Source organism: Carassius gibelio, chromosome A9 (genome assembly GCF_023724105.1).
Source record: "Carassius gibelio isolate Cgi1373 ecotype wild population from Czech Republic chromosome A9, carGib1.2-hapl.c, whole genome shotgun sequence".
Classification (NCBI taxonomy): Eukaryota; Metazoa; Chordata; class Actinopteri; order Cypriniformes; family Cyprinidae; genus Carassius; species Carassius gibelio.
Window position 1 is genome coordinate 5,077,507 of NC_068379.1, and position 26,143 is coordinate 5,103,649.

At 38.0% G+C, this 26,143-nt stretch overlaps 1 long non-coding RNA gene across 2 annotated transcripts; it reads left to right on the plus strand.

Moving 5' to 3' along the window:
* The first annotated feature begins 11,912 nt into the window (after positions 1 to 11,912).
* On the plus strand, positions 11,913 to 25,759 carry LOC128019499 (uncharacterized). 2 transcript variants are annotated; one of them, XR_008185184.1, is made up of 3 exons: positions 11,913 to 13,748; positions 18,644 to 18,818; positions 25,235 to 25,759. It is a non-coding gene; the product is annotated as an uncharacterized LOC128019499 (long non-coding RNA). The 2 variants fall into 2 exon arrangements; XR_008185183.1 differs by lacking the exon at positions 18,644 to 18,818 and adding an exon at positions 22,557 to 22,727.
* Positions 25,760 to 26,143: the final 384 nt, after the last annotated feature.

The window sequence follows — 26,143 nt, forward strand, 5'->3', positions numbered from 1 at the left end:
CCGTCAGTGCAACGCCACCCCGGTGGCATCGGGAAAACTGTGCCCAGCGGGCATAAGCATTTACAGTAACCCTCTGGCAATCAAATTTTAAGGGATATGGCAGTTAAAGGGTTAATCCGACCCATCTAGACTTTGAAATCACATACACAGAACAATATATATAACTTTAGTAACACTTTATTTTAATATATATAAAAAATGTATAAGTTGTGCATCATAGCTAACACCTAAATGAACACTTTACAATTGGTTTATGACTGCAAGTCCCTCTCCTCAAATGCTACTGAGCTTCAAATTTGCTTTTGAGCCCATGTGAAAAAGTAGCATAATTTACATATTACTTACAGTTTGTTTTAATAAATATCAAACATTCAATTTAATTGTGCATTATCGCTGTCACCTAGATGAACAATTACAGTTGTTTTTATGACTGTAAGTCATTCTCTTCAAATGCTACTGACGTTAGAAAAGTGTATAACAATATCACATGTAACTTTAGAGACGGTCCCTAAATTTGAGACTCTCGAATGTCCAATGTCAAGCCAACTTTATGCCTGTTTTTGTTTTGTTTTTTACTTTATTTTTCTTTTCTCTGTGCCGGATTGCTGATGTCTTTTACCCGGGCATAGATGTCCATCCATCAATTACGAACATTCTTCCGCAAATGTCCGAGCGGTCGCGAGCGCGGATGGGAGAATGGCGCGTGTTTTATTTTTTTTGAGCTACTGGGATGGTGCCCCCTCTGGGAGTTGGTGCCCTACGAAGACTGCGTATTCTGCATATAGGGAGCGGCGGTACTATCTGGAAGATATATTCCTCAAACCGTCGTACAAGAGGAGGTGATGCTAGTACTTCAAGAATCTCTCAAAACCTATCTGTTCATTAAGCCTATATATAAAGTCTTAATATAGTATTCCACAATATGTTGTGCTATTCTAATATTATTGTGTTTTTTTATTGACATTGTTATTTGCTGTTATTTTTTGTTTTAATATTGTTACTGTTGTTACTTGTTGTACGGTGACCTTGAGTGGTTTGAAAGGCGCCTTAAATAAAATGCATTATTATTATTATTATTATTATTATTAGCTGTACACTTGATAAATAAAAATTAAATATAAACTTATGCAATTGTATATATATATATATATATATATATATATATATATATATATATATATATATATAGTGTACAGTTTTCTTTTATTGCATCTTGAAATAAATGTTTCTGAGTTCTGTGTTTGTTTGTTTTTTTTATTTATTTTTTTTTAATTTTTTTTAGGAAGATTACAGCCTTTAATCTCCTCAAAATAAATGTGCATATAAACCATGAACAATTTAATTATAGCTGTATTTATAAAATGCTTACTAATGACTATTAATTTTGGGAGAAGGCTATATAAAGCAGCAACAATTGATGTTGAGGCCTAAGATATTTCTTAAGCTGTAATGATGAAAAAAACAACAACAACAACACAAAATTGCTTTTTTTTTCTGCTGGTGATTAAAGAGATGATTAATTCTCCCTCCCTCTCTCTCTCTCTCTCTCTCTCTCTGACACCAAGCCCATCCCCTCTCCCACACATTCACACAAACTCAGCACACACACTTAACACACACACACTTAACACACAAACACACACACACACACACACACACACACACACACAAACACACACACACACACATTACCCACAGTGACAGAGGGACAGAGTGACATCAGATGTATGGTAGTTTTTTAATTTTCTATCATCCATATAGTGTTGTATAGTCATGAAACTATGCATATTTCCTCAGCATGACTTGTCTTCTATGTGTACATTTTGTTGAAGTGTTTAGAAGCTGCACTTAAAAAAATAAAAGACATTTACTGGTTCCTTTTTTACTGTTATTTCAAAAAATCACCATGACAAAACCATTCAAGCTATCCAAAATTCATTCGCACCTGTTCTGTAAGATAAATTCTTTAAACAGTGGTAAAAGAGGATGTGGTGCTGATCCTTCAAGAGTCACTCCAAACTTATCTGTCCATAAAGCCTATAAAGAATTATTCTTAATACACAGTATTTCACAATACTTCAGCATATTATTCTAATTAAGTGAGGGTCATTTTATCAGTAAAATACATATAATTTTTCCTTGAAAGATTTCTATAAATGATTTAAATCATACTTGTTTCTACAATAATTATTTAAAAGTAATCATATAGCTCCATCTGGTGGCCATTATTGGTACTAAGAATTGCAAGCTTGATTTATATGTTATGATAGTTTTAATTTTAAGCTGGCTCTTGAAAATGATAAAGCTATGAAACTTACTGTGCTTCTTTCAAATGATGACTTCTACGTATATAAAAAATTATGAAGAGTTGGATGAAGAATGTTAAAGATATAGTAAAATAACTATTGTATTTTTTTATGTTACTTTAATAAATCGGTATGGCCACACCATTTAAGGTATCCTAAACCCATTCGCAATTTAACATCTTCAGTATATTGGCATCATGTTGAAAAAGTTTGGTGTGAACTACTTGTGTCTTCTTGATTCATTTACAGGCTGATTTGATCATAAATCCACAATAAAATTTCTGAGTTCTGTATCAATCTGTGTTGTTGTTTGTTTATTTTTATTTTTTTATTTTTCATAGGAAGATAACTGACCCTTTACTCTCCTTTTTAATAAATGTGCTTATAAACCAAGCTATTTATAGCTGTATTTATAAACTGCTTACTAATGACTATTAATGTTGGGACAAGGCTTTATAAAGCATGAACTGACTATTTACTATTGAGTGCAATTGTTACAAAGTGTTATTAATGCATTTGCTAATGTTAACAAATTAGACATTATTTTACAGTGTTATCAAATCCTTAAATTATTTTTCTTTTGTAATTATTTTATTGACCTACAAGCATTTGTGAAAGTTCTGCTTGCATTACAGCTTAGTCTTGATCTGTGAGATGAACAGTTTTACTGTTACAGCCATGAGATTATGTAAATTCAAATAAATATCATGTCACAGGATGTCAGAGGTCAGTATCAAATGAGTTTGAAATTATTATTTGCAGCACAAATAAGTTTTTTTTTTGGATTTTTAAAAATCCCTAAAACTGTCAGAAAAGGATAAGGCCTAATATTTCTATGTGAGTGGCTAAATTTATTTGTTTTTATAACTATAATGCATAAACTATGAAATTATACAAAATGTATGAAAAAGTACAACAGTTATTGTTTTCCAATGTTTTTTATTTATTTTTTATTTTTTTTTGGATTTACATTAAAAAAAAAATTAGCCTACTGCAATCATTCTAAATAGCTTGAATAAAACCTGTTAATATTTATTATAGACCACTGTAACTGTGTATAATCTAACAAACAAGTTTATTATGAAAATAAAAGTGTGTACACCAGATAAATTGGACGATAAAGAAATTGCTAATAATAGTATAATAGAGCATGTTTTAGGTTTTTAGGCGTATAGATGCAGAATTGGACAAATAAAATGTAAAATAAAATGTAATTGGTTTAATTAAATATAGATTAATTCTTGTTAGAGCAAAATAATAAATAAATAAATAAATAAATACGTACACACATTAAAAAGCAGCCAAGATGAATGAGTTTCCTTTTTTATATGTAGATTAAAATTGAAGACAGAAGCAGCTGGTATATGCGGTCACTTAATATTCAAATCCAGTAGATCTACTTCAGATTTATTTCTCAACAGTTTATGTCCATGTGGCTTTTTTCGTTTATTTTTGCCAAGCTATTATGTATTTTGAAATAATCTTGTCTGTGATGTGTTCGTTCGTACGACGAAAGGCAGAATCCTGCAGCTCGAGAGATATTGTGCCAGTCGCGCTTTCAAATAGTCTTGCACACTTAAACGGGTCACAAACACCTGCATTTAGCTCTTGTGTTATAATGGGTGTACTGTGTGCATTTATGGCAATATTTTATTTGAAAAAGCTCTTAAACAAGAATAAATTCGTTTGTTTTGAACTCTGTACGCGCTGATCGGAGGCGGTGATTTCAGATAGGCAGCTGCAAATATTTCATTTTCACACAAACAGTTCAAAAACATCTGAATTTAGCTCCTGGTGTGTTCTAATTGATGAATTGTGTGATATCGCTTTAATATTTTAATTTTAAAAGCTATAAAACAAGAATAAACTCGTTTTTTTCTGAGCTCATCATTCCACACGCTCCTGCTCAGAGCGATGATTCATCTCTCGTGTTTCTCACGTATCACTGACCACACATCAATTATTAATGAGCCCTGACCCGGTAATAATCATATATGTTGGTTTAGCTTGTCAGTGTGAATTAAATCCAAGTATTATTTTGTATTTTAACCGATTTAAAAATGAAACTAAAAGAGAGTCTCCTCCCTTTCAGTCGAATTTCCCTTTAAGGAATTGAACCTGTAGGGGCGCATTTTCTCTCAGACAATGTAAGTCTCAGCACATAATACTCAAACAGAGGGACAGAGTGAGATGAGATGTCTGACAGTTTTTTAATTTTCTGTTATCCATACAGTGTTGTAAAGTCGTGAAACTATCCATATTTACTCAGAATGACTTTTTTTTTTTGTATGAAAAAAGGTTTTGAAGTGTTTGGAATTTAAAAATGCAGGACAATTAATAATTCCATTTTTACTGTCATTTAAAAAAATCACCACGACAAAACCGTTCAAGCTATCCAAAATCCTTTGGCAATTTAAGTTGTTTAAAATGTTTTGGCATCATGTAGACAAAGTTTGGTGTGTATCGTGTTACTCTCCTCTGAGCAGTATGCATTAATTCACAGCTAAATGTAAAAAAAAATCCACATTCAAATCAAAATAGCTGACTTCCTGTTGATCGTAGCTGATGACTGTGAATTAGAAAGTTGTCCGTCTTGATAAGAACAATTTTTGTACCGAGTTTGGTGTCTGTAGCTAAAACTAACCCCCCCACTTTTGACAAAAGGTGGCGCTATAGAGTGCCTCTTCCACGCCCTCTTATGAACTTTTGCCAGTGTCTAGTTATCATAAATACTGATATGTGTTCTGAATTTCATGAAATTCTAAGTATGTTATATGCCTTAAAATCACCTGAGAAGTATTCAAGTTTGACATGTTGCCATGGCAACAATATTTTTAGATATCAATATCCCCCCAGCAGATTTATATCGGCTGTGTTTTAACATTATTCTGATGAAGTTTGAAGCAAATCGAGTAAAAATAAGATGCTGAATACAAAGCATTTTGAAAATGACACACTTCCTGCTGCCAGTTGGTGGCGCTATAACTTTGACTCCTAATAGTCACATATATGCGATCGACATCATACAATGAATAATCTGATGAAGTTTGATTAAAATCAGGAAATGTATGTGGATGGTATTAGACACTTCCTGTTTCTCATTTCTCGCCATAATTTCAACGCCTCGCCACGAGCAAACCGTTCGAGATATCAAAAATCCCCTGGCAATTTTTCATCCCCATTGTCTTGAGATCATGTTGACCGAGTTTGGCGGCAATCGAGTAAAAAACCTATGACAAGTATTTCAAATTCCAGAGCATATGCTTTTTACATAACTCTAAATAGCTGACTTCCTGTTGGGCGGAGCCTATAACATGCAATACGCAAGTTGTTCGGCACGATGAGATCTAAATGTGTACTGAGTTTCATATTAATATGTGCAAGTATGTGTGAGCTATACATCAACATTTATGACTGTGTTCCAGGGGGCGCTGTAGAGCCCCTGTGCCACGCCCAGGTCCCAGCCTCTGCAGGCTCCTTAAGGCCACAGATTCCAAAGTGTGCGCAAACTTTCAAGAGTTTTTGAGTATTTTAAGGACCCCAAAAGCCCCCACAACTTTGACGACAAATATGAATAATAAACCCCAAATAGCCAACTTCCTGTTGGGCGGAGCCTATGATATGCAATTCGAAAGTTGTTTGTATTGATGAGTTCTATATGTGTACCGAGTTTTGTGCGTCTACGTGCAAGTATGTATGATATATGGCCCTCAGCATTCCAGGGGGCGCTGTAGAGCCCCTGTGCCATGCCCGTGTATCAGTCTCTGCCCGGCCCTAATGGCCGCAGGTTCCAATGTGTGTGCCAATTTTCAAGACTTTTTAAGCATGTTAAGGGCCCCAAAAGCCCCCGAAACCTTGAAGAAAAATAATAATAATAAATAATAAATATAGCTGCAAGCAGCGATGGCGGGCTCAAGCCGTCAGTGCAACACCACCCCGGTGGCATCGGGAAAACTGTGCCCAGCGGGCATAAGCATTTACAGTAACCCTCTGGCAATCAAATTTTAAGGGATATGGCAGTTAAAGGGTTAATCCAACCCGTCTAGACTTTGAAATCACATACACAGAGCAATATATATATATATAACTTTAGTAACACTTTATTTTAATATATATAAAAAATGTATAAGTTGTGCATCGTAGCTGACACCTAAATGAACACATTACAATTGGTTTATGACTGCAAGTCTTTTTCCTCAAATGCTATTGAGCTTCAAATTTGCTTTTGAGCCCATGTGAAAAAGTAGCATAATGTACATATGACTTACAGTTTGTTTTAATAAATATCAAACATTTAATTTAATGGTGCATTATAGCTGTCACCTAGATGAACAATTACAGTTGTTTTTATGACTGTAAGTCATTCTCTTCAAATGCTACTGACGTTAGAAAAGTGTATAACAATATCACATGTAACTTTAGAGACGGTCCCTAAATTTGAGACTCTCGAATGTCCAATGTCAAGCCAACTTTATGCCTGTTTTTGTTTTGTTTTTTACTTTATTTTTCTTTTCTCTGTGCCGGATTGCTGATGTCTTTTACCCTGGCATAGATGTCCATCCATCAATTACGAACATTCATCCGCAAATGTCCGAGCGGTCGCGAGCGCGGATGGGAGAATGGCGCATGTTTTATTTTTTTTGAGCTACTGGGATGGTGCCCCCTCTGGGAGTTGGTGCCCTACGAAGACTGCGTATTCTGCATATAGGGAGCGGCGGTACTATCTGGAAGATATATTCCTCAAACCGTTGTACAAGAGGAGGTGATGCTAGTACTTCAAGAATCTCTCAAAACTTATCTGTTCATAAAGCCTATATATAAAGTCTTAATATAGTATTCCACAGTATGTTGTGCTATTCTAATATTATTGTGGTTTTTATTGACATTGTTATTTGCTGTTATTTTTTGTTTTAATATTGTTACTGTTGTTACTTGTTGTACGGTGACCTTGAGTGGTTTGAAAGGCGCCTTAAATAAAATGCATTATTATTATTGTTATTATTATTATTATTATTATTAGCTGTACACTTGATAAAAAAAATTAAATATAAACTTATTCAATTGTGTATATATATATATATATATATATATATATATATATATATATATATATATATATATATATATATATATATATATAGTGTACAGTTTTCTTTTATTGCATCTTGAAATAAATGTTTCTGAGTTCTGTGTTTGTTTATTTTTTATTTTTTTTAGGAAGATTACAGCCTTTAATCTCCTCAAAATTAATGTGCATATAAACTATGAACAATTTAATTATAGCTGTATTTATAAAATGCTTACTAATGACTATTAATTTTGGGAGTAGGCTAGCAACAGTTAATGTTGAGGTCTAAGATATTTCTTAAGCTGTAATGATGAAAAAACAACAACAACACCAAATTGCTTTTTTTTCTGCTGGTGATTAAAGAGATGATTAAGTCCCCCCCCCTCTCTCTCTCTCTCTCTCTGACACCAAGCCCATCCCCTCTCCCACACATTCACACAAACTCAGCACACACACTTAACACACACACACTTAACACACAAACACACACACATTACCCAGAGGGACAATGACATCAGATTTATGGTAGTTTTTTAATTTTCTATCATCCATATAGTGTTGTATAGTCATGAAACTATGCATATTTCCTCAGCATGACTTGTCTTCTATGTGTACATTTTGTTGAAGTGTTTAGAAGCTGCACTTAAAAAAATAAAAGACATTTACTGGTTCCTTTTTTACTTTTATTTCAAAAAATCACCACGACAAAACCATTCAAGCTATCCAAAATTCATTCGCACCTGTTCTGTAAGATAAATTCTTTAAACAGTGGTAAAAGAGGATGTGGTGCTGATCCTTCAAGAGTGACTCCAAACTTATCTGTCCATAAAGCCTATAAATAATTATTCTTAATACACAGTTTTCACAATACTTCAGCATATTATTCTAATTAAGTGAGGGTCATTTTATCAGTAAAATACATATTATTTTTCTTTGAAAGATTTCTATAAATGATTTAAATCATACTTGTTTCTATAATAATTATTTAAAAGTAATCCTATAGCGCCATCTGGTGGCCATTATTGGTACTAAGAATTGCAAGCTTGATTTATATGTTATGATAGTTTTAATTTTATGCTGGCTCTTGAAAATGATAAAGCTATGAAACTTACTGTGCTTCCTTCAAATGATGACTCCTACGTATATAAAAAATTATGAAGAGTTGGAATTAAATTTTTTTTAAAGATATAGTAAAATAACTATTGTATTTTGTTTATGTTACTTTAATAAATCGCTATGGCCACACCATTTAAGGTATCCTAAACCCATTCGAAATTGAACATCTTCAGTATATGGCTTCATGTTAAAACAGTAAAACAGGTGTGAACTACTTGTGTCTTCTTGGAGGAGAATGAATTCATTTACAGGCTGAGTTTATCATAAATCCACAATAACATTTCTGAGTTCTGTATCAATCTGTGTTGTTGTTTGTTTATTTTTATTTTTTTATTTTTCATAGGAAGATAACTGACCCTTTACTCTCCTTTTTAATAAATGTGCTTATAAACCAAGAACAAGCTATTTATAGCTGTATGGATTTACATTTAAAAAATTATCCTATGGCAATCATTCTAAACAGCTTGAATAAAACCTGTTAATATTTATTATAGACCACTGCAACTGTGTATAATCTAACAAAAAAGTTTATTATGAAAATAAAAGTGTGTACAGCAGATAAATTGGACGATAAAGAAATTGCTAACAATAATATAATAGAGCATGTTTTAGGTTTTTAGGCGTTTAGATGCAGAAATGGACAAATCAAATGTAAAATAAAATGTAATTGATTTAATTAAATATATATTAAGTCTTGTTAGAGCAAAATAATAAATAAATACCTACACACATTAAAAAAGCAGCCAAGATTAATGAGTTTAATTTTTTATATAGATTAAAATTGAAGACAGAAGCAGCTGGTATATGCGGTCACTTAATATTAAAATCCAGTAGATCCACTTCAGATTTAATACTCAACAGTTTATGTTCACTTGGCTGTTTTCGTTTATATTAGCCAAGCTATTATGTGTTTTGAAATAATCTTGTCCGTGATGTGTTCGTTCTTACGACGAAAGGCAGAATCATGCAGCTCGAGAGATATGTTATTCTGCCAGTCGCGCTTTCAAATAGTCTTGCGCACATAAACGGGTCACAAACACCTGTATTTAGCTCGTGTTGTGTTATAATGGGTGTATAGTGTGCATTTATGGCAATAATTTATTTTAAAAAGCTCTTAAACAAGAATAAATTCATTTGTTTTGAACTTGTGACACTGTGCGCGCTGATCGGAGGCAGTGATTTCAGATAGGCAGCCGCAAATATTTCATTATCACACAAACAGTTCAAAAACATCTTAATTTAGCTCTTGGTGTGTTCTAATTGGTGAATTGTGTGATATCGCTGCAATACTTTATTTTTAATAGCTATAAAACAAGAATAAACTCGTTTTTTCTGAGCTCATCATTCCACACGCTCTTGCTCAGAGCGGTGATTCATCTCTCGTGTTTCTCACGTATCACTGACCACACATCCATTATTAATGAGCCCTGACCTGATAATAATCATATATGTTGGTTTAGCTTGTCAGTGTGAATTAAATCCAAGTATTATTTTGTATTTTAACCGATTTAAAAGTGAAACCAAAAGAGAGTCTCCTCCCTTTTTTAGTTTAGGATATGCACCTGTAGGGGCGCTATTTCTCTCAGACAATGGAAGTCTAAGCACACACACTCAAACAGAGGGACAGAGTGAGATGAGATGAGAGTTTTTATGAGAGTTTTTTAAATTTCTGTTATCCATACAGTGTTGTAAAGTCATGAAACTATGCATATTTACTCAGAATAACTTTCTTTTCTGTATGAAAAAATGTTTTGAAGTGTTTGGAATTAAAAAATGCAGGAAAATTAATAATTCCATTTTTACTGTCATTTAAAAAAATCACCACGACAAAACCATCCAAGCTATCCAAAACCCATTCACAATTTAAGTTCCTCAATGTTTTTTCAACATGTAGACAAAGTTTGGTGTTTATAGTGTTACTCTCCTCTGAGCAGTATGCATTAATTCACAGCTAAATGTAAAAAACAATCCACATTCAAATCAAAATAGCCGACTTCCTGTTGGTCGTAGCTAATGACTGTGAATTAGAAAGTTGTCCGTCTTGATAAGAACAATTTTTGTACTGAGTTTGGTGTCTGTAGCTAAAACTAACCCCCTCACTTTTGACAAAAGGTGGCGCTATAGAGTGCCTCTTCCACGCCCTCTTATGAACTTTTGCCAGTGTCTAGCTGTCACTAATACTGATATGTGTTCTGAGTTTGATGAAATTCTAAGCATGTTATATGCCTCAAAATCACCTGAGAAGTATTCCAGTTTGACATGTTGCCACGGCAACAATATTTTTAGATATCAATATCCCCCCAGCAGATTTATATCGACTGTGTTTTAACATTATTCTGATGAAGTTTGAAGCAAATCGAGTAAAAATAAGATGCTGAATTCAAAGCATTTTGAAAATGACACACTTCCTGCTGCCAGTTGGTGGCGCTATAACTTTGACTCCTAATAGTCACATGTATGCGATCGACATCATACAATGAATAATCTGATGAAGTTTTATAACAATTAGGAAATGTATGTGGATGGTATTAGACACTTCCTGTTTCTCAATTCTCGCCATAAATTCAACGCCTCACTACGAGCAAACCGTTTGAGATATCAAAAATCCCCTGGCAATTTTTCATCCCCAATGTCTTGAGATCATGTTGACCGAGTTTGGTGTCAATCGGCAAAAAACCCTATGACAAGTATTTCAAATTCCAGAGCATGCGCTTTTTACATAACTCTAAATAGCTGACTTCCTGTTGGGCGGAGCCTATGACATGCAATACGAAAGTTGTTCAGCACGATGAGATCTATATGTGTACTGAGTTTGATATTAATATGTGCAAGTATGTGTGAGCTATGCATCAACATTTCTGACTGTGATCCAGGGGGCGCCGTAGAGCCCCTGTGCCACACCCGGGTCCCAGCCTCTGCAGGCTCCTAAAGGCCACAGATTCCAAAGTGTGCGCAAATTTTCAAGAGTTTTTGAGTATGTTAAGGACCCCAAAAGCCCCCACAACTTTGACGAGAAATATGAATACTAAACGCTAAATATCCAACTTCCTGTTGGGCGGAGCCTATGACATGCAGTACGAAAGTTGTTTGGTTTGATGAGATCTACATGTGTACCGAGTTTCGTGCGTCTACATGCAAGTATGTATGATATATGGCCCTCAGTATTCCAGGGGGCGCTGTAGAGCCCCTGTGCCACGCCCGTGTATCAGTCTCTGCCCGGCCCTAATGGCCACAGGTTCCAATGTGTGTGCCAATTTTCAAGACTTTTTAAGCATGTTAAGGGCCCCAAAAGCCCCCGAAACCTTGAAGAAAAATAATAATAATAATAACAAATAATCCTAAGGAAAACAATAGGGCTCTCGCCCTCCAGGCTTGAGCCCTAATAATAATAATAATAATAATAATAACAAATAATCCTAAGGAAAACAATAGGGCTCTCGCCCTCCAGGCTTGAGCCCTAATTAAAGCTGCAAGCAGCGATGAACGGGCCCTCGCACCCGGGCTCACCGCCAGCGAGTGGCTTTAGTTAAAAGGTGAACGGTGAGAAATATGCGTTTAAACTCATAAATATAAGTAGAATATATCAATGTTTATTCCATATATGTGCCAATCTTCCTGTTGCCAGCAGGTGGCACTATCATTATAATGGAATATTGGCCTTCAGATGTGTTCAGGGCAGGACTTTTATCGAACATGTGAGGTTTGGGGAGGATTGGACATTTTATGCCTGAGTTACAACAACTTCTCTTGCTGTGGCGAGACATCAAAATTTGTCATGGCTCCATGTACACGCCCTTTAACAAAAACTCAAGATCTCCACAAGTTAACATTGCACAGGCCTTTAGATTAGACTGAATACAAAAAATACTTTAATCTCAAAAAAATTCTTGGAGTAGTTTGTCGCAGCGTAAAACATGTCACTTCCTGTTGCCAGCAGGTGGCGCTATGACTATAACTGAAAATTGGCATGTAGATCTGTTAAGGGCAGAAGTCTTATCTAACATGTGAAGTTTGGGGCAGATTGGACATTGTATGTCTGAGTTACAGCAACGTCCTTTTTCATGGCGAAACATCAAAATTTGGCAGGCCGCCATGGACACGCCCTTTAACGAAACCTCAAGATCTTCGCAATTTTACATCACAAAGGCCTTTAGATTACATTGAAGAAGTTTGGTGTTGATCTGAATAAATCTCTAGGAGGAGTTCGTTAAAGTACAACCCCTGAAAATGGCAAAAACAACACCAATTTTGAAGGGAAAATTCTAAATAACCGACTTCCTGTTGGGATCCGGATTTCGTACCAAGAGACTTTTTTGTAGGTATTGGAGTGTTACATGTGTGTACCAATTTTTGTACATGTACGTGAAACATAGCTCGAGGCGCACTCCGTTTAAAGTGTATAGGTGGCGCTATCGAGCCATTCTGCCACACCCGGTGGAATATTGGCCGGGAGATCTGTTCAGGCCAGGACTCTTATCACACATGTGAAGTTTGGGGAAGATCGGACATTTTATGCCTGAGTTATAACATCTTTTATTCCCATGGCGAGACATCGAACTTCGTTGCGGCGCCATGAACAAGCCTTTTAACGAAAATTCAAGATCTTCACAACTGAACATGGCACAGGCCTTTAGATTAGACTGACCACAAAAAAGACATTGATGTCATAAAATTTGTAGGAGTAGTTCGTCGCAGCGTAAAATATGTCACTTCCTGTTGCCAATAGGTGGCGCTATGACTATAACTGAATATGGGCATGTCAATCTGTTCAGGTTCGGAGTCTCATCAAACATGTGATGTTTGGGGCAGATTGGACATTGTATGTCTGAGTTATAGCAACTTCATTTTTCATGGCGAATCATCGAAATTCGCCAGGCCGCCACGGACACGCCCTTCAACGAAAACTCAAGATCTTTGCAATTTAACATCGCAAAGGCCTTTAGATTAGGCATACCAAATTTGGTGTTGATTTGAAGAAATCTCTAGGAGGAGTTCGTTAAAATACAACACATGGAAATGACCAAAATTAAACAAAAAATGCTCATAATATTAAAAATAACCGACTTCCTGTTGGGTTTAGAATTTCGCTCCAAGAGTCTTTTTTGTAGGTATTGGTGTGTTACATATGTGTGCCAATTTTCGTGCATGTACGTGAAACATAGCTTGAAGGCTGTTGATTTTCTTGGTATAGGTGGCGCTGTCGAGCCATTTTGCCACACCCTCTTCTGAATCCTATATCACACGAAAATTTTCACCAGGTTTGACGCGTGTGCAAAGTTTCATGACTTTTTGAGCATGTCAAAGCCCTCAAAAATGCGATTCATTCGGGAGAAGAAGAAGAAGAATAATAATAATAATAATAATAATAATAATAATAATAATAAACAAAGCAGATACAAGAGGGTCCTCACACCATCGGTGCTCGGGCCCTAATTAAAGCTGCAAGCAGCGATGAACGGGCCCTCGCACCCGGGCTCACCGCCATCGTGTTGCTTTAGTAAAAAGGTGAACGTTGAGAAATATGCATTTAATGTCCTAAATATAAGTGGAATATATCAAAGTATATCCCATATATGTGCCAATCTTACCGTTGCCAGCAGGTGGCGCTATCATTATAATGGAATATTGGCCTTCAGATGTGTTCAGGCCAGGACTCTTATCGAACATGTGAAGTTTGGGGAAGATTGAACATTTTATGCTTGAGTTACAACAACTTCTCTTGCTGTGGCAAGACATCAAATTTTGTCATGGCGCCATGGAAACGCCCTTTAAGAAAAACTCAGGATCTCCAAAAGTTAACATTGCACAGGCCTTTAGATTAGACTGACCACAAAATATATGTTAATCTCAAAAAAATTATAGGAGTAGTTTGTCGCAGCGTAAAACATGTCACTTCCTGTTGCCAATAGGTGGCGCTATGACTATAACTGAATGTGGGCATGTAGATCTGTTAAGGGCAGAAGTTTTATCTAACATGTGAAGTTTGGGGCAGATTGGACATTGTATGTCTGAGTTACAGCAACTTCCTTTTTCATGGCGAAACATCGAAATTTGTCAGGCCACCATGGACACGCCCTTTAACGAAATCTTAAGATCTTCGCAATTTAACATCGCAAAGGGCTTTAGATTACACTGACCAGGTTTGGTGTTGATCTGAATAAATCTCTAGGAGGAGTTCGTTAAAGTACAACCCCTGAAAATGGCAAAAACAACGCCAATATTGCAGAGAAAATTCTAAATAACCGACTTCCTGTTGGGATTCGGATTTCGTACCAAGAGACTTTTTTGTAGGTATTGGTGTGTTACATGTGTATACCGATTTTTGTACATGTACGTGAAACATAGTTCGAGGCGCACTCTGTTGAAAGTGTATAGGTGGCGCTATCGAGCCATTTTGCCACACCTGATGGAATTTTGGCCTTCAGATGTGTTCAGGCCAGGACTCTTATCACACATGTGAAGTTTGGGGAAGATCGGACATTTTATGCCTGAGTTATAACATCTTTTATTCCCATGGCGAGACATCGAACTTCGTGACGGCGCCATGGACACGCCTTTTAACGAAAACTCAAGATCTTCACAACTTAACATCGCACAGGGCTTTAGATTAGACTGACCACAAAAAATACATTGATGTCATAAAATTTCTAGGAGTAGTTCATCGCAGTGTAAAATATGTCACTTCCTGTTGCCAATAGGTGGCGCTATGACTATAACTGAATATGGGCATGTCAATCTGTTCAGGTCAGGAGTCTCATCAAACATGTGAAGTTTGGGGCAGATTGGTCATTGTATGTCTGAGTTATAGCAACTTCCTGTTTCATGGCGAATCATCGAAATTCGCCAGGCCGCCACGGACACGCCCATTAACGAAAACTCAAAAGCTTCGCAATTTAACATCGCAAAGGCCTTCAGATTAGGCATACCAAATTTGGTGTTGATCTGAATGAATCTCTAGGAGGAGTTCGTTAAAATACAACGCATGGAAATGACAAAAATGACACAAAATTTGCTCATAATATTAGTAATAACCGACTTCCTGTTGGGTTTCGGATTTTGCTCCAAGAGACTTTTTTGTAGGTATTGGAGAGTTACATTTGTATACCGATTTTCATACATGTACATGAAACGTAGCTCGAGGCGCACACCGTTGAACGTGTATAGGTGGCGCTGTTGAGCCATTTTGCCACACCCACTTCTGAAACCCATATCAGACGTAAATTTTCGCCAGTTCTGAGGTGTGTGCAAAGTTTCATGACTTTTCGAGCATGTTTAGGCCCTCAAAAATGCGATTCATTTTGGAGAAGAAGAATAATAATAATAATAATAATAATAATAATAATAATAATAATAATAATAATAAACGGAGCAATTCCAAGAGGGTCCTCACACCATCGGTGCTCGGGCCCTAATAATAATAATAATAATAATAAACGGAGCAATTCCAAGAGGGTCCTCACACCATCGGTGCTCGGGCCCTAATAATAATAATAATAAACGGAGCAATTCCAAGAGGGTCCTCACACCATCGGTGCTCGGGCCCTAATTAAAGCTGCAAGCAGCGATGAACGGGCCCTCGCACCCGGGCTCACCGGCAGTAAGTGGCTTTAGTAGATATGTGAACGGTGAGAAATATGCATTTAAACTCAGAAATATAAGTGGAATATGTCAAAGTTTATTCCATATATCTGCCAATTTTCCTGTTGTAAGCAGGTGGCGCTGTCATTATAATGGAATATTGGCCTTCAGATGTGTTCAGGCCAGGACTCTTATCGAGCATGTGAAGTTTAGGGAAGATTGAACATTTAATGCCTGAGTTACAACAACTTCTCTTCCGATGGCGAGACATCAAATTTTGTCATGGCGCCATGGACACACCCTTTAACAAAATCTCAAGATCTCCACAATTTAACATTGCAAAGAACTTAAGATTAGACTGACCAAAATAAAATTTGGATGTCATAAAATTTCTTGGAGTAGTTATTTGCAGTGTAAAACATTGACACTTCCTGCTGCTAGTAGGTGGCGCTATGACTATGACTGAATATGGGCATGTAGATCTGTTAAGGGCAGAAGTCTTATCTAACATGTGAAGTTTGAGGCAGATTGGACATTGTATGTCTGAGTTACAGCAGCTTCCTTTTTCATGGCGAAACATCGAAATTTGTCAGGCCGCCATGGACACGCCCTTTAACGAAACCTCAAGATCTTCGCAATTAAACATCGCAAAGGGCTTAAGATTACACTGACCAAGTTTGGTGTTTATCTGAATAAATCTCTAGGAGGAGTTCGTTAAAGTACAACCCCTGAAAATGGCAAAAACTATGCCAATTTTGCAGAGAAAATTCTAAATAACCGACTTCCTGTTGGGATTCGGATTTCGTACCAAGAGACTTTTTTGTAGGTATTGGTGTGTTACATGTGTGTACCGATTTTTGTACATGTACGTGAAACATAGCTCGAGGCGCACTCCATTGAAAGTGCATATGCACTCCGTTGAAAGTGTATAGGTGGCACTATTGAGCCATTTTGCCACACCCAATGGAATATTTGCCTTCATGTCTGTTCAGGCCAGGACCCTTATCACACATTTAAAGTTTGGGGAAGATCGGACATTTTATGCCTGAGTTATAACATATTTTATTCCCATGGCGAGACATCGAATTTCGTCGCGGCGCCATGGACACGCCTTTTAACATAATCTCAAGATCTTCACAACTAAACATCACACAGGTCTTTAGATTAGACTGACCACAAAAAAGACATTGATGTCATAACATTTCTGGAAATAGTTTGTCGCAGTGTAAAATATGTCACTTCCTGTTGCCAATAGGTGGCGCTATGACTATAACTGAATATTGGCATGTAGATTTGTTCAGGTCAAGAGTCTTATCCAACATGTGTAGTTTGGGGCAGATTGGACATTGTATGTCTGAGTTACAGCAACTTCCTTTTTATGGCGAAACATCGAAATTTGTCAGGCCGCCATGGACACGCCCTTTAACGAAACCTCAAGTCCTTCGCAATTTAACATCGCAAATGGCTTTAGATTACACTGACCAAGTTTGGTGTTGATCTGAATAAATCTCTAGGAGGAGTTCGTTAAAGTACAACCCCTGAAAATGGCAAAAACAGCACCAATTTTGCAGGGAAAATTCAAAATAACCGACTTCCTGTTGGGATCCGGATTTCGTACCAAGAGACTTTTTTGTAGGTATTGGAGTGTTACATGTGTGTACCAATTTTTGTACATGTACGTGAAACATAGCTCGAGGCGCACTCCGTTGAAAGTGTATAGGTGGCGCTATAGAGCCATTCTGCCACACCCGGTGGAATATTGGCCTGCAGATCTGTTCAGGCCAGGACTCTTATCACACATGTGAAGTTTGGGGAACATCGGACATTTTATGCCTGAGTTATAACATCTTTTATTCCCATGGCGAGACATCGAACTTCGTCGCGGCGCCATGAACAAGCCTTTTAACGAAAACTCAAGATCTTCACAACTGAACATCGCACAGGCCTTTAGATTAGACTGACCACAAAAAAGACATTGATGTCATAAAATTTCTAGGAGTAGTTCGTCGCAGCGTAAAATATGTAACTTCCTGTTGCCAATAGGTGGCGCTATGACTATAACTGAATATGGGCATGTCAATCTGTTCAGGTTCGGAGTCTCATCAAACATGTGAAGTTTGGGGCAGATTGGACATTGTATGTGTGAGTTATAGCAACTTCATTTTTCATGGCGAATCATCGAAATTCGCCAGGCCGCCACGGACACGCCCTTCAACGAAAACTCAAGATCTTCGCAATTTAACATCGCAAAGGCCTTTAGATTAGGCATACCAAATTTGGTGTTGATTTGAAGAACTCTCTAGGAGGAGTTCGTTAAAATACAACACATGGAAATGACCAAAATTACACAAAATATGCTCATAATATTAAAAATAACCGACTTCCTGTTGGGTTTAGAATTTCGCTCCAAGAGTCTTTTTTGTAGCTATTGGTGTGTTACATATGTGTGCCAATTTCCGTGCATGTACGTGAAACATAGCTGGAAGGCTGTTGATTTTCTTGGTATAGGTGGCGCTGTCGAGCCATTTTGCCACACCCTCTTCTGAATCCTATATCAGACGAAAATTTTCACCAGGTTTGACGCGTGTGCAAAGTTTCATGACTTTTTGAGCATGTTAAAGCCCTCAAAAATGCGATTCATTCGGGAGAAGAAGAAGAAGAAGAATAATAATAATAAATTAAAGCTGCAAGCAGCGATGAACGGGCCCTCGCACCCGGGCTCACCGGCAGCGAGTGGCTTTAGTTAATAGGTGAACGGTGAGAAATATGCGTTTAAACTCATAAATATAAGTAGAATATATCAATGTTTATTCCATATATGTGCCAATCTTCCTTTTGCCAGCAGGTGGCGCTATCATTATAGTGGAATATTGGCCTTCAGATGTGTTCAGGGCAGGACTTTTGTCGAACATGTGAGGTTTGGGGAGGATTGGACATTTAATGCCTGAGTTAAAACAACATCCTATTTCATGGCGAAACATCGAAATTTGTCAGGCCGCCATGGACACGCCCTTTAACGAAACCTCAAGATCTTCGCAATTTAAGATCGCAAAAGGCTTTAGATTACACTGACCAAGTTTGGTGTTGATCTGAATAAATCTCTAGGAGGAGTTCATCAAAGTCCAACCCCTGAAAATGGCCAAAACAACACTAATTTTGCAGAGAAAATTCTAAATAACTGACTTCCTGTTGGGATTCGGATTTCGTACCAAGAGACTTTTTCGTAGATATTGGTGTGTTACATGTGTGTACCGATTTTTGTACATGTACGTGAAACATAGCTCGAGGCGCACTCCGTTTAAAGTGTATACGCACTCCGTTGAAATTGTATAGGTGGCGCTATCGAGCCAGTTTGCCACACTCGATGGAATATTGGCCTTCAGATCTGTTTAGGCCAGGACCCTTTACACAAAAGTGAAGTTTGGGCAAGATTGGACATTTTATGCCTGAGTTATAACATCTTTTATTCCCATGGCGAGACATCGAACTTCATCACGGCGCCATGGACACACCTTTTAACAAAAACTCAAGATCTTCACAACTAAACATCACACAGGTCTTTACCGTCCAATCTCCAACCTCCCATTTCTGGCTAAGGTATTAGAAAAAGTGGTGGCCTTACAACTACACACTTTTCTACACCATCACAACCTGTACGAGCCTTTTCAATCTGGCTTCCGCCCGTGTCACAGTACAGAGACTGCCCTATTACGCATAGTTAACGACCTCCTTCTGTCTGTGGACTCTGGCTCACTCAACATTCTCATCCTTCTCGATCTTAGTGCTGCTTTTGATACAATAAATCACAATGTCTTAATCTCCCGTCTGTCTACCATTGGTGTTTCAGGCACAGCCCTAAATTGGTTTCAATCTTACCTCACCAACAGAAAGCAGTTTGTCGCACTTGGCTCACATAAATCTTCTATGTCCCCAGTCACTATTGGTGTCCCTCAGGGTTCGGTTCTCGGGCCACTCCTCTTTCTCATATACATTCTCCCTCTTGGTCAGATTATTCGCAGCCACGGTCTAAATTTCCACTGCTATGCTGATGACATTCAACTCTATCTTACCACTACTTCCTTCTCTGACCCCCCCCCACACTCGTTCACTGACTGCCTTTCTGACTTAAAAACATGGATGGAAAACAATTTTCTCAAACTCAACACGGATAAAACTGAAATTCTACTGATTGGCCCCAAAAGCATGCTCTCCAAACCGTACACTTTTACTCTTAATATTGATGATTCACCCGTTCACCCCACCCCGGTTGTCAAAAACCTTGGCATTACATTCGACTCCACTCTCAGTTTTGATCATCATATCAAATCACTCACTAAAACTGCCTTCTTTCACCTCCGTAACATTGCCCGCCTCCGACCTTTCCTTTCTATTAGTGATGCAGAGACTTTGGTTAACTCCTTCATCATGTCCCGCTTAGATTATTGTAACTCACTTTTCCTTGGTCTACCCACCAAATCCCTTCAAAGATTGCAATACATTCAAAACTCGGCAGCCAGGCTCCTTACACATACAAAACGATCTGCTCACATCACCCCCATTCTCCATCAACTCCACTGGCTACCAGTCCCGTCCCGGATTAAATACAAAGTACTACTACTCACCTTCAAAGCTCTCCATAACCTCGCTCCTCCATACATCTGTGACCTCCTGATTACATACACCCCCTCCCGTTCACTCCGATCCTCCGACCAAAACCTTCTTGTTATTCCCCGCACTAGACTTTCCACCGTGGGTGGTAGGTCTTTCAGTGCCCTGGCCCCAAAACTCTGGAACTCCCTCCCACAACCTCTTCGTAACTGTTCATCTCTTCCTTTCTTCAAAACGCATCTCAAGACATTTCTGTTTAATGATCACTTCTCCTCATACAATTTATAATCCATTTACTGTATGTTTTGTTGTATTACTGTTTGTATCACTAATTCTTATGTTTCCTATGTAATGTTAATCTGTTTATTCTGTTATTATGTTTGTTATTCTATTTCTATGTAAAGCGACCTTGGGTCTGAGAAAGGCGCTATATAAAATAAACTTATTATTATTATTATTATTATTAGATTAGACTGACCACAAAAAAGACACTGATGTCATAAAATTTCTAGGAGTAGTTTGTCGCAGTGTAAAATATGTAACTTCCTGTTGCCAATAGGTGGCGCTATGACTATAACTGAATATTGGCATGTAGATCTGTTCAGGTCAAGAGTCTTATCCAACATGTGAAGTTTGGGGCAGATTGGACATTGTATGTCTGAGTTACAGCAACTTCCTTTTTCATGGCGAAACATCGAAATTTGTCAGGCCGCCATGGACATGCCCTTTAACGAAACCTCAAGTCCTTCGCAATTTATTATCGCAAAGGGCTTTAGATTACATTGACCAAGTTTGGTGTTGATCTGAATAAATCTCTAGGAGGAGTTCGTTAAAGTACAACCCCTGAAAATGGCAAAAACAACACCAATTTTGAAGGGAAAATGCAAAATAACTGACTTCCTGTTGGGATCCGGATTTCGTACCAAGAGACTTTTTTGTAGGTATATGAGTGTTACATGTGTGTACCAATTTTTGTACATGTACGTGAAACATAGCTCGAGGCGCACTCCGTTGAAAGTGTATAGGTGGCGCTATAGAGCCATTCTGCCACACCCGGTGGAATATTGGCCTGCAGATCTGTTCAGGCCAGGACTCTTATCACACATGTGAAGTTTGGGGAAGATCGGACATTTTATGCCTGAGTTATAACATCTTTTATTCTCATGGCGAGACATCGAAATTCGTCGCGGCGCCATGAACAAGCCATTTAACGAAAACTCAAGATCTTCACAACTGAACATCGCACAGGCCTTTAGATTAGACTGACCACAAAAAAGACATTGATGTCATAAAATTTCTAGGAGTAGTTCGTCGCAGCGTAAAATATGTCACTTCCTGTTGCCAATAGGTGGCGCTATGAATATAACTGAATATGGGCATGTCAATCTGTTCAGCTTCGGAGTCTCATCAAACATGTGAAGTTTGGGGCAAATTGGTCATTGTATGTCTGAGTTATAGCAACTTCATTTTTCATGGCGAATCATCGAAATTCGCCAGGCCGCCACGGACACGCCCTTCAACGAAAACTCAAGATCTTCGCAATTTAACATCGCAAAGGCCTTTAGATTAGGCATACCAAATTTGGTGATGATTTGAAGATTTCTCTAGGAGGAGTTCGTTAAAATACAACACATGGAAATGACCAAAATTACACAAAATTTGCTCATAATATTAAAAATAACCGACTTCCTGTTGGGTTTAGAATTTCACTCCAAGAGTCTTTTTTGTAGGTATTGGTGTGTTACATATGTGTGCCAATTTTCGTGCATGTACGTGAAACATAGCTGGAAGGCTGTTGATTTTCTTGGTATAGGTGGCGCTGTCGAGCCATTTTGCCACACCCTCTTCTGAATCCTATATCAGACGAAAATTTTCACCAGGTTTGACGCGTGTGCAAAGTTTCATGACTTTTTGAGCATGTTAAAGCCCTCAAAAATGCGATTCATTCGGGAGAAGAAGAAGAAGAATAATAATAATAATTAAAGCTGCAAGCAGCGATGAACGGGCCCTCGCACCCGGGCTCACCGGCAGTGAGTGGCTTTAGTTAATAGGTGAACGGTGAGAAATATGCGTTTAAACTCATAAATATAAGTAGAATATATCAATGTTTATTCCATACATGTGCCAATCTTCCTGTTGCCAGCAGGTGGCGCTATCATTATAGTGGAATATTGGCCTTCAGATGTGTTCAGGGCAGGACTTTTGTCGAACATGTGAGGTTTGGAGAGGATTGGACATTTTATGCCTGAGTTAAAACAACATCCTATTTCATGGCGAAACATCGAAATTTGTCAGGCTGCCATGGACACGCCCTTTAACGAAACCTCAAGATCTTCGCAATTTTAGATCGCAAAAGGCTTTAGATTACACTGACCCAGTTTGGTGTTGATCTGAATAAATCTCTAGGAGGAGTTCGTTAAAGTCCAACCCCTGAAAATGGCCAAAACAACACTAATTTTGCAGAGAAAATTCGAAATAACTGACTTCCTGTTGGGATTCGGATTTCGTACCAAGAGACTTTTTCGTAGATATTGGTGTGTTACATGTGTGTACCGATTTTTGTACATGTACGTGAAACATAGCTCGAGGCGCACTCCGTTTAAAGTGTATACGCACTCCGTTGAAAGTGTATAGGTGGCGCTATCGAGCCATTTTGCCACATTCGATGGAATATTGGCCTTCAGATCTGTTTAGGCCAGGACCCTTATCACACAAGTGAAGTTTGGGCAAGATCGGACATTTTATGCCTGAGTTATAACATCTTTTATTCCCATGGCGAGACATCGAACTTCATCACAGCGCCATGGACACACCTTTTAACAAAAACTCAAGATATTCACAACTAAACATCACACAGGTCTTTAGATTAGACTGACCACAAAAAAGACATTGATGTCATAAAATTTCTAGGAGTAGTTTGTCGCAGTGTAAAATATGTAACTTCCTGTTGCCAATAGGTGGCGCTATGACTATAACTGAATATTGGCATGTAGATCTGTTCAGATCAAGAGTCTTATCCAACATGTGAAGTTTGGGGCAGATTGGACATTGTATGTCTGAGTTACAGCAACTTCCTTTTTCATGGCGAAACATCGAAATTTGTCAGGCCGCCATGGACCCGCCCTTTAACGAAACCTCAAGTCCTTCGCAATTTATTATCGCAAAGGGCTTTAGATTACACTGACCAAGTTTGGTGTTGATCTGAATAAATCTCTAGGAGGAGTTCGTTAAAATACAACCCCTGAAAATGGCAAAAACAACACCAATTTTGAAGGTAAAATTCAAAATAACCGACTTCCTGTTGGGATCCGGATTTCGTACAAAGAGACTTTTTTGTAGGTATTGGAGTGTTACATGTGTGTACCAATTTTTGTACATGTACGTGAAACATAGCTCGAGGCGCACTCCGTTGAAAGTGTATAGGTGGCGCTATAGAGCCATACTGCCACACCCGATGGAATATTGGCCTGCAGATCTGTTCAGGCCAGGACTCTTATCACACATGTGAAGTTTGGGGAAGATCGGACATTTTATGCCTGAGTTATAACATCTTTTATTCCCATGGCGAGACATTGAACTTCGTCACAGCGCCATGAACAAGCCTTTTAACGAAAACTCAAGATCTTCACAACTGAACATCGCACAGGCCTTTAGATTAGACTGACTACAAAAAAGACACTGATGTCATAAAATTTCTAGGAGTAGTTTGTCGCAGCGTAAAATATGTCACTTCCTGTTGCCAATAGGTGGCGCCATGACTAAAACTGAATATGGGCATGTCAATCTGTTCAGGTTTGGAGTCTCATCAAACATGTGAAGTTTGGGGCAGATTGGACATTGTATATCTGAGTTATAGCAACTTCATTTTTCATGGCGAATCATCGAAATTCGCCAGGCCGCCACGGACACGCCCTTCAACGAAAACTCAAGATCTTCGCAATTTAATATCGCAAAGGCCTTTAGATTAGGCATACCAAATTTGGTGTTGATTTGAAGAAATCTCTAGGAGGAGTTCGTTAAAATACAACATATGGAAATGACCAAAATTACACAAAATTTGCTCATAATATGACAAATAACCGACTTCGTGTTGGTTTTAGAATTTTGCTCCAAGAGTCTTTTTTGTAGGTATTGGTGTGTTACATATGTGTGCCAATTTTCGTGCATGTACGTGAAACATAGCTCGAAGGCTGTTGATTTTCTTCGTATAGGTGGCGCTGTCGAGCCATTTTGCCACACCCTCTTCTGAATCCTATATCAGACGAAAATTTTCACCTGGTTTTACGCGTGTGCAAAGTTTCATGACTTTTTGAGCATGTTTAAGTCCTCAAAAATGCGATTCATTTTGGAGAAGCGGAAGAATAAGAATAATAATAATAAACAGAGCAGATACAATAGGGTCCTCACACCATCGGTGCTCGGGCCCTAATAATAAAAAACAAAGCAGATACAAGAGGGTCCTCGCACCTCGGTGCTCGGGCCCTAATTAAAGCTGCAAGCAGCGATGAACGGGCCCTCGCACCCGGGCTCACCGGCAGCGAGTGGCTTTAGTTAATAGGTGAACGGTGAGAAATATGCGTTTAAACTCATAAATATAAGTAGAATATATCAATGTTTATTCCATATATGTGCCAATCTTCCTGTTGCCAGCAGGTGGCGCTATCATTATAATGGAATATTGGCCTTCAGATGTGTTCAGGGCAGGACTTTTATCGAACATGTGAGGTTTGGGGAGGATTGGACATTTTATGCCTGAGTTACAACAACATCCTATTTCATGGCGAAACAATGAAATTTGTCAGGCCGCCATGGACACGCCCTTTAACAAAACCTCAAGATCTTCGCAATTTAAGATCGCAAAAGGCTTTAGATTACACTGACCAAGTTTGGTGTTGATCTGAATAAATATCTAGGAGGAGTTCGTTAAAGTACAACCCCTGAAAATGGCCAAAACAACACTAATTTTGCAGAGAATATTCCAAATAACTGACTTCCTGTTGGGATTCGGACTTCGTACCAAGAGACTTTTTCGTAGATATTGGTGTGTTACATATGTGTACCGATTTTTGTACATGTACGTGAAACATAGCTCGAGGCGCACTCCGTTTAAAGTGTATACGCACTCCGTTGAAAGTTTATAGGTGGCGCTATAGAGCCATTCTGCCACACCCGGTTGAATATTGGCCTGAAGATCTGTTCAGGCCAGGACTCTTATCACACATGTGAAGTTTGGGGAAGATCGGACATCTTATGCCTGAGTTATAACATCTTTTATTCGCATGGCGAGACATCGAACTTCGTCGCGGCGCCATGAACAAGCCTTTTAACGAAAACTCAAGATCTTCACAACTGAACATCGCACAGGCCTTTAGATTAGACTGACCACAAAAAAGACATTGATGTCATAAAATTTCTAGGAGTAGTTCGTCGCAGCATAAAATATGTCACTTCCCGTTGCCAATAGGTG